This window comes from Apteryx rowi, unplaced genomic scaffold (assembly GCF_003343035.1).
Source record: "Apteryx rowi isolate R43461 unplaced genomic scaffold, aptRow1 scaffold_65, whole genome shotgun sequence".
NCBI classification, from domain to species: domain Eukaryota; kingdom Metazoa; phylum Chordata; class Aves; order Apterygiformes; family Apterygidae; genus Apteryx; species Apteryx rowi.
Genome location: NW_020450927.1, coordinates 3,251,652 through 3,260,704, shown reverse-complemented (window position 1 = coordinate 3,260,704; position 9,053 = coordinate 3,251,652).

Below are 9,053 nucleotides of genomic sequence, written 5' to 3'. Positions count from 1 at the left end.
ATTGTCTCAAGAGGTTTGTTATGCTGAGGATAGGAAAGATGCTTCCCTCAGAGTCTGACTGTCATGAATCACGTCCCCACAGGACAGACCTTCTTCCTCTCCAGCACTGGATATTTGCTGTGATTCAGTTTTCTCATCACTGTGCCTTTCTAGTAGTTGTGTATCTTCTAGCACAGGTAAAAGCATAGTTTTACGCATGGAACCAGCACTGCTGGTTCTTCCTGGGATCTCACAGCCCATCCCCTCCAGTGGTGGAGCCTTGGGGACCCTCCTTGCCTGCCACMTATGTGGTTTTCCTTGGCTTTTGGCCTTAAAAAGCTTTTGGGATGCCAACTGTGAAGGTCATGACCACCCTGAAAAAATATCAAGTAGGAGAACCAGTATCCTAGGGAAACCTATGGCCATAGGCACATGCAAAGAGTAAACAGAGTGGCCCCAAACAGGTCTTCATGCATATCTGAAACGTGCTATTTGAGCATGCAAGCTTGGCTAAGGGTGGAATCCCCCTCAGCAAGGAAGACCCTTGGAAAATACTGCTCCTTTTCCTTTATTTCCATGGCAAATCCAAGCTTCTGATTTACAAAAAAGACGAAAAAAAAAGGCGCTTGCCTGGCTGTGTAGGCGCCTGACCGGCTGCACTGTTGCCTGCTGCCCTGGGCAGGGGAGGGGGCTGAATGGCAGGGACAGCATGTCCATCAAGGCGAGCGCGCCTGGATAGTCTCAGGCAATGCATGGTCAAGGGCTCACGGATTACACAACCTTGGGAAGCAAAGCTCCCACRTCTTCGCATGTCCTTATTGGACATCTTCCAGAGATGGGAAGAGTTTCCTATACAGAAACACTGGATTCCTCCTCTCCCCAGCTTTGCCCGTGCAGGAGGTTTGGCATGCTGAGAAGTGAATGGACATTTTAACCCCCCTGGTTACTAGAGCAACTCGTTCCCCCCTCACCTGACCTTTAGCAACACGACGCTATCAAACTCCCGTGTCTCTGGTGGGAGCCTCATCGCACGACAGGAATGATTTGACCTTGGAGGCTGTGAGTGCCGTGCAGCTCCATCTGCCAGGGCACAAGCAGCCTGGACACATGGGCTGGAGGAAGAGCTGGGCAGAGCAAACGTGCCTGAAGCCAGGGTGCAAGGCTGCTTGAGTTATTGCAAGTGGTGCAAGCMCTTTAGCCTGGTTTCCCAGGGAAATGACCTCCAAGTCAGTCTGGACCTGCCTGTCTGCCATTTCCCCCCTAATTCGTGGTCGGCTTGCAATGCCATCTGACACAGGCTGAGTTATCAAACTTATGGAGCACCTGCAAGTTTGGGGGAGATAGGACCTGGGATGAGGCGAGAGACAGGGAGCTGCGTGCCCACGAAGGGAATGGTGGCACTTTGCATTGTGCGGGTAATTGATAGRGCTGCAGTGAATCTTGCATGCACAGCTTTAACATCCTCTTCACACAGAGTTTTCTTGGGCAGGTGGTTTATTTGCACTAAAGCCATTTGCCTGAACACATTTGTCACTCTGTTCTTTTGAACTGGGGTAGCRGGATATTACTGCTGAGGTCGGTAGAGATTGGTCTGGTTCATTTTCTTTCCCCCCCATTAGCTCTTTCAYTGGGAATATTCAGAGCCCTGTTTAATTTGCCCTGCCTGAGCAGAGGGTTTAGTTTCTACYTGGTGTTATAAAATCCCAGCTGATACACCAGCAGGAGAGCTCTCAGGATGTGAAAAATCCATGTCCTTCCTAACATGGAATTTARAAATCCAGATTTTAGACATATCCTGGACATAAAAAGTAACTTCCAAACTTAAAAAAAATACCCACCAAAATCCATCTGTCTCTGCTCTTCTTTTAAGGGCTCAAAGACAGTAGCTTTTCAAGAATAGTTCTTTGTAGAGTAACTGGAATTACGTGCAAACAAGTGTCTGGCTCATCGAAGTCACATAAGCGCTAAGGACAAGTCGGACACAGAGCGCTCTTTTCTCCAGCCTGCAAGCAGCATTACTGCAGCTTGGCTGCGTTAAATTCAGAAGTGCTTCCTTTAGGTGGTGACAAAACTGTTTCAGCTGTTGCCAGACAAAGCTGATAACGCACACACACGTGCCTGCGCACACATGCAAAACAGGCTGGACAACGCGTTTTCGTCGCTTTTACTTCCTTTTTGCTCACACATGCACAGAGGAGGGGTTTTGGTTCCCAGTCCATTAAATAGCAAATAACCCTTCATCAYGTCTGTCCCTGTCTTCTAAGCAGGAGCAGGACTATGCACTCTTGCAGGTTAGCCTTTTGGTGACAGAAATTGGGGACAGGGACTCTGGGGACTTTTAAAGCACTTTATTCATGTTCTAGCACCAGCTGTGGAAATGGAGAGGGTTGCAAAGAGTGGACAGATAATCTCTGCTTTCATGAGACAAATAATATCATGCTTTCATGTCAATGTTAAAATGTAGTTGCAGGAAGCGATTCTGCCTCAGAGAAATGCCCTGGGCACAGACGAACCAGCTGCTTTGGAAAGAGTTTTGAGAACAGCTCCCCCGGACTTTGCAATGAGAAAGCCATCTCTGAAGAGCAGTTTTTTCCCAATACTGAACACACATTTGCACCTGGGGAAAGATCTTGTCAGAGGATCACAGGAAACAGGATTTGATGGGGCCTGAGAAGTTGCTTACTCCGGACCCCTGTCCCTGGCCRTGAGTGACGGCCCTGCAGGTGGAAGTCACTGCTGCATACGGCAACCTCGTGCGAAAGGTGTGGGGGTCCCTGAGCGGGACCTGAGAGACCCCCACGCGGCAATCCCCCGTGTCTGTGGGGATGTGCCAAAGAGCCCCAGGGACTGGGTGCACAGGGCCTGGGTTACGGGGCCGGGATTCGATGGCTAAGGCTCTTTGGCCATTTCAGAAATCCCAAGCTGGCAGTGTTAGCGGCTTAACAGGAGTCTGTGGCCTAGGTTTAATTTTCCAGCACTGCTGCTGACTAAGTCCGAGCAACTCATGTCTCCGCCTTGTATCTCTGCTGCCTCATGTCTAAAACAGAATGATACYGAACTCAGAGAAGAGCTCTGAGACCTTTCCGTGGAGAGCCAGGCACGCGAGCCAGTGCACGTCTGCTATATGGCACGTCATGCCCAGCTCAGGAGAGACCAAGGCTCTGCGGASGCAGGGGCTGGCCTGCAGCCACAGCGCTGCAGACCCGCTGCTGCTCTCGGTGGGTGACAGCAAGGTCCAGTGCTTCSCTCCAGATCGCCTCTTTTAAAAACACTAACCCCCGCCTACATTAGAGACATACCTTTATACAYGGGGAAACTGAGGCACACAGCAAACCTCTCCTGGGATCAGTCAGCAGAAGAACTGAGATTAGGCTGCTCAAGCACTTGGCTCCCTGCTTTGTAGTACAAACGAAGGYCACATAATGATCTTTCTTATGCTCTTGAAAGTCTGGAGTGGCTCCATTTGTTGTCAGCTTTATCCTGATACAGCTAAGCAAAGCACATGAACCCTGCCTGCATCTCCAAGCACTGCCAAAGCATGCTCGTGGCTTAGAGAGGAAGGACAATTTTTTCTGGAACTGGTGGAAAATCCTTGAATTCCCTGAATTTTTCCCATGCTGGTGGATGAAATCGCATATGTAAGTCAAGGTTTGATTCAGACAAACTGATGCTGATGGAAAGACTGCCTTCAGCTGAGGCCCTAAGTAAGTTAGATCTCCTTTGGCTGTTGTTATAAYGTCCAGTTTTCCCTCTTAAAGGCATTATAGATGAACTGTGCATGTAGAGCAGAGCTGGTCTGCTTGAGAAAGCCTGAGAGGGACTGCAACAGGGTCACACACCACGCATGGTGAAGAGAAAGCTYGTACCGCTCAATTATTTACTGTTTCTCACAAGACGAGCATGAGATTCCCAAGGAAATGGTCAAGCTGAAGGCTGAAACCAAAAAGGAAGTTCTTCTGCGCAAGGCACATGGAAGTGAATCACTGCCACTGCATGCGATGGAGGCCAGATGTATAAACAGAAAAGGAAAAGAAATCAGGCAAATCCACTGGTGGCTCTTAAAAAAGATAATTTGAATGCGATGCCTAGACCATAAAATCCTTAACTCAGATTGCCAGGAGGGGAGAGGACCTGTACGAGGGCAATGATGATATGTCCTGTTCTTACCTCCCGCCCTGCCTATCTGCTACTGGATGTGAGGGAAAAYGGGCCTTTGCTCTGATCTGGGACAGCTGTGCTTCTGTTTCTGTGTCTGGAGCAGGAAAATCCAAGCTTTCAGGGTGTTTGGATGCTGTGGGAACAGGTGCAATAGGGGACCTGAARAACAACAGATCAGAAAACATATGGGACAGCTCCAGCACTTAATTAACCTAATTGCTATAGCTTCCAGTGAGGGTCTACATGCTTGCCTAGCGTGTTGCTTCCGGCGCAGGCAAGGACTGATGTCTGTGACAGAGTGCAGACACAGTAATGCTATCAGCAGCCCCTTCCTTCCTAGGGGGCCCAGCAGTCCAGACCACCTCTGTAAAATCCAGCCTATGGGCCTGGGTCCTCATGCCCAGATGTGCACCTCCCTTTCCAGAYAGGTGCTGCAGCCTTCTCCGGAGAGACGGCGGGCCTGAGGAAGGGGTTTATAAAGCTAGCAAGGACTATTACAGCCCAGCGGTTTGGCTTGCCTACCTAACCTCCATCAGAGGATGTTACTTGCAGATTGCTGCTGCAGGGAGAATGAATCATTCAGGCTGTGGGTGGTCAGCTGATAAATGTATCCAGCCAGCTCACCTGCATGCTCAACGGCACAGCAAAACCACCAGATATTTATAGAAAGAAATTACCTCCTGACTGGTTAAAAAAAAAAAAAAAAAGAACACTCTAAATGCACTTGTTAAAAAGCATTTAGCATCTTGTTAAAGTTGTTAAAAGAGCACAACTGGGCTGTAGTCCTTTCTTCAAGACTTCAGACCAAGAACAAGGACAGTCAAGAATCTTTACTAACCTCTTTAGATGCTCAGACAGCTTCTCTGACTCAAGTTTTGTTACTTCAAATAATCCCTATTCATTACTGAAAGTATTTGGRAAACAAAAGCACTCCCACTTTTTCTTTCATGACACTGAATTGTAAATAAAGTTGTCCTAAAGATACTAYTGACACCTCAAATGTTCTTGGGATTCAAAGGTATCCTCTAACAAAAATCATGTGCCTTGTTTTGTGTTCTACACCGAAGTYTGAAATCGGGGCTGTCCAGATGTCTTGCGTGGCTCAAGCCAGGCCCCAGCTGGCCAGCCTGTTATCTGTAAGGAGCAGCTATTCCCATGTCCTAGTAACACGCTTCAACCCATCAGAGCCGGGACCCTCTTTGAAGCTCTGGGGCTCAAGACTTGAAGCACACTGGACAGAGCTGCATTGAGAGGTGAAGGCCGATGAGTGAGGAGGARGAGTACGGTATCTGACCTGGGCGCATCTCCTCTGTATCTGGCCAGTCAAGCCAAATGCTTATCACCTTTGGATTCACCATGCTGCCYGAAAAGCCAAACAGACATGTAGTAGCGTTGGCAGTCCCTGTAGGATCGCCAGATTCCCACTCCCTGTCCTCCCAGCAGGTGCCAGCTGGGCTTTTTCTTTCTTTCTTCCTATGATTGTGTTTCATCAAAGCAAGCATGGTCAGGAGATGCAGACCCTGAAGGCTTACTAAAATTAGGCCTGATCTTTGGTCCTGTTTTCAAGGCATGCTGGCGTCTGACATATGAACTGGCTACAATCTCGGTTTGCAAGTCCTAAGTGCAGCTATGTTTGTATTATTGTTTGAAAAGTCCTTTGGAGCTGCTGCTTGCCTCTTGGCACAAAACACCAGCACACAGGCACAGATCAAAGAGCCTCCAGGAAATATATTTCATCATAGACGAGCAACCTACACTACCAAACTAGCTGGCAAAGGGGGACCACGGCAGAAGCACCAAGACTGTGATTTTGACACAATCACACCATGTTCGTTCAGTGCCCATGACTCATTACTGGAGCCGCACGTTTGCTATGGAGATCTSTGGGTCTTCTGCAAAAACAGCTAATGAAGAAGATGCTAAGTCCCAATTAAGTTAGTGGGGCTCAGACAAATCTTTCATGTTGAATGCAGTGTTTTGTGTTTTGGTGGATCTGGATCTTGCTAAAGCTTCTCTTCCTTCTTCTTCCTGTTAGAGTTACTTAAATAGCAGTGGTTAAAAAGGAAGAATTAYGAACAGGAGTTAAAATCCCAAAGTGTAATCAGGATAGGTGTTTGGAATGGTTGTATGAAATGCCTTCAAAGGGGTGATGAATAAGCAAGAGAGGTAAGGAAGAAGAGAGAAAACTGTGGTTTATGTATTTTTTTAAACTTGAGTTTCCGAATGAAGAGGAAATGTTGCTGCCAGCTCTCTCGTTCAGCTGTGATTGCCTAACACACCATGGAAATCGATGTCCATTGGCAGCACTCCTGCCGTCCTCACACCTTCATATGCTAACTCTGCCTGTCCCTGGGCTAGAGGAGCATTCGTTCGGCGCTGGATTTGAAATAACAAAGGCAATCCAGTCCTTGTCTGCTCTTTGGGCAACAGTTTTGTTCTAGTTCAGGTCTCCATGAAACACCCGGATGGCTGACAGTTCTCTTCCATGCCTGTCCACAGCCTGCCTGCTGCAAAATGGGTTTCTAAATTAGGCGCTTTCTAGGCCGAGACCAACATCTTAAACTTTACCTGAAAACAAATTGGCAATCAGGGCTAATGAAAACACTCCCAGGAAGCTTTGCAAAACATGCTTTTATTACAACTCTGTCTATAAAGGTCTACAGCCTCTCATTTGATGAATAAACAGTAGTAGTTTTTTTCCTCCTAACAAGGTTTCCTCAGAAATGGAAGCATTGCTGAATCCCGAGTCTGCCTGGCATATTCCGGGGACATCTGGCGTAAATTCTTCATTATTAGATTACATTAGTTGCAGCAATAATCATTCACATGGGATTATTACATCCAAGCTTGTCTCACTGCCTTTATCCTTTCACACATTGTCTTTCCTGGTTCCCCTTCAAAGGTCTGTTGTGAGTCTGTGTTGGAGCAAGAAATTAACTTGTTAGTAATTTATGCATCATTTCCTCCAGCCACATGTATTTAGGGTAAGATCAATAAAATATAATAAGGAAGCGGGTGGGCATTGTCACTGTGGGGCTGAARTAATTCCTTTGGTATCACTGTAAATCCTTCCTTCGCATATGAAAACCTGCAGGCCTGTCCATCATTAGCTTATTTTACAAGGCTGCATCAGCAGGRCATTGATTCAGCTCCTTTGTGCGCTTGCAGAGTTCATGTCCTGCTACTTCTGCTCACAGCCATGCAGAGTGATCTGAGCCGAGGTTTAAGATTTTGAAACAGAACTGTTGCACAGGCTTTCTTCCGGCTCCTGTGATATAATTAAAGCTGTGCCATCTAACACTGCAGCCTCATTTTTGGAGTGGCTCCATGCTTTTGGAGATGTTAGGTCTGGGCATTGGAGCACCACGGCTCAGGGCCCAGCGATCTTGCCGCCCGTGGGAACTGGAGAGGGAAACCTGAGTGAATCTGCAAGGTCTGTGGCAGGACTGAGAGGATCTGGAGTCCCTGACTAGTGCTCTGACTGGTGGGTATCCCTTCCTAGGTAGTAATAAGGAAGGGAGTTTAGCCCCATCTTGCAGCCCCATCTCATAGCAGTGTAAGGRTATAAGAGGGACGATGTTTGTAGGGAGAAGAGGCAACAGACAGAGCAGGCTGGATGTCTACAACTCCTAAAGAGGCTCAGAGTTGATGCCATGGAGTATCTGGCGTTTCTGTGTCTTTTTCACACCTCCTGGCTCAAGTCCAGACTATCCTACAGGGTTTCAGCTCTGTGAGAACTTGAATTTGGGGTATTTGTTGCAACTTCAGATGAAGATTTTCCTGAAAATGTAAGTTCAAAACAGCAGTTTGGTGCTCCTGCAATCTCCGCCTGCCTGGTTCCCTGCAGCTGGTTTTCTTGCGGGAGACGTCCCTGCGGCTGGTGCTGATATGGAAGGGGCTGCGTGGTCCACYTTGGCTTTAGCAATGCTTGTCTGATGGTCTGAGAGGACTACAGCAATGTGGAGGCTCTGGTTTCTGAAAGCCTCTGGAAGCAGAAATCTCAAGATCACTTTGCACTCCGGGACCTGCATGTTTTKTTGCCATAAACATGAAGAGATCCAGGGGAGGGAGGTGGTTGAAAGCCCTCGGAGGTCTGACTCAGCCCCTGGAGGAATATTCTTCATGCAGCATGCTGGGCTGGGCAGCACAAAGTGTACGGGATGGGGCGGTGAAGACAGCGCAATCCTGCCCTCTGCAACCCCGGCGGTGTTGACAGAGCCTGAAGGGGAGCACGGAGGAGATCAGATCCCGAGATTATCYGTGCAAACAGGGGACAGGAATGTTGTTTGCTTGCAGCTCCTCTCCATCAGCACTGGCAAACAAGGAGGGAAAATGCAAGCAGAYGGTTTGAGGGTGCAACAGAGGTAAGTAGGCATGGGCGTGAAGCCAGAGGGTCCAAATTCAACACAAGAAAAACTGGTCGCAGCACAGGCCGCTTGTCTTGTTCCGAAACCTTCGTGGAGACGAGGGTCTGTCCGGCTCACCTGTATGCAGCTAGTGACGCTGCCCAGGAATGCATGTAGGACTGCCTCCATAGACTTGTCACCTGCCCCCGTGGTCCTCAGAGGCAAAAGCCAGCTATTCCTGGTCTCCACTGGAATTCAGGGGGGATGTGGCTAACAGAATCACCTTCTTTTTGACAGCAAAGTTTGTTATCGGATAGAGAGGGTATGTTTACAGGCAAGAGAAAAAAGACCAACTGGCAGAGAGAAGGGAAGAGAGAAAGAAGAAAGCAGAAGCGAGACGGATAAGTTATGGATCCGTGATAAGAGTTCAAAGGAGAGAAGTTATTGCAATCTGGAAGTCGGATGGGTTGGGCACARCCCATGGCTGCTCGTGACGGGATGACGGTGCTTTGCTTGGTTTCCTTCCATCAGGAGCCACAGAAAAGAACTCGCTTCCAGGAGAAACTTTCT